The sequence below is a fragment of the Penaeus monodon genome, chromosome 20 (assembly GCF_015228065.2).
Source record: "Penaeus monodon isolate SGIC_2016 chromosome 20, NSTDA_Pmon_1, whole genome shotgun sequence".
NCBI lineage: Eukaryota > Metazoa > Arthropoda > Malacostraca > Decapoda > Penaeidae > Penaeus > Penaeus monodon.
In genome coordinates this window covers 39,652,547-39,653,438 of record NC_051405.1, presented here as the reverse complement: position 1 = coordinate 39,653,438, position 892 = coordinate 39,652,547, and positions in this window count along the sequence as shown.

The following is an 892-nucleotide window of genomic DNA, read 5'->3' as shown; positions in this document are numbered from 1 at the left end:
GCTGCTGTTGTATAGAAGAGGCTGAAGTTATGTTCTTTGTTTATATTCCTTTCATGTCTCCGGCACATTCACTTCTTTTCCTCACTTCTCTTTGATTGTTATGTTTTAGCCTCCCCTTTTCCACGTTTTTATCTTAATAACGATTTTATTTTCTTTCTTTTTACACAGTCGGCTATAATTTTCCATCCTTCTTCCACGTTTTAGAATATGATCCTCCTTTTTCACAATTCTACCAGTCACGAAATGCTCTTCTTTCATATAAATGTCCGTGTTCGTCCGTCCCTAATGTCCAAATTTCCCATCCGTTTCTATCGCTGCGTCCGTGTTCGTCCATTCTTAATGTCCAAATTTCCTTTCCATTTCTATCGCTGCGTCCGTGGCCCACCTCCCTACTGAATCCATGCTCTTTGTCAATCCAAATTCACTCCCAGGACAATCCATTCCATACACTGTTTCCTGTCACCAACCGTACTCGTATATAACAGCGTTTCCCGTTCTCGTCCCTTCCAATGCGATCGCCTTCCGCTCCCCTCTCAGAATGACTCCAAACCCATTCCCACCTGCTTCCGATCCACGACTGTACAGCCTGTAACTGTCTACTCAACTCTCTTGCGGTGTTTTTGTGCCTGTCTCTATCCCTGTGCACGCGTCATTTCCCCATGTCTTTTGCTTTCATCGCGTCTACTATCTCACCCATTCTCTTCCTGTATCGATCTTGCGGTCTATGTACTAGCGCTGATTAGTTCTAGTCTGATGTTGTCTTGGGTGGTAAGACTCGGCGAGGTCTGGCTGTTGGAGAATCCGTAGTATCACTTGCTATTAAGGTGTTGCAGTATGTTGGACAGGGTTTGAAGACTACATTCAGCCTCAGTATCGGGATTGGGGAGTTATT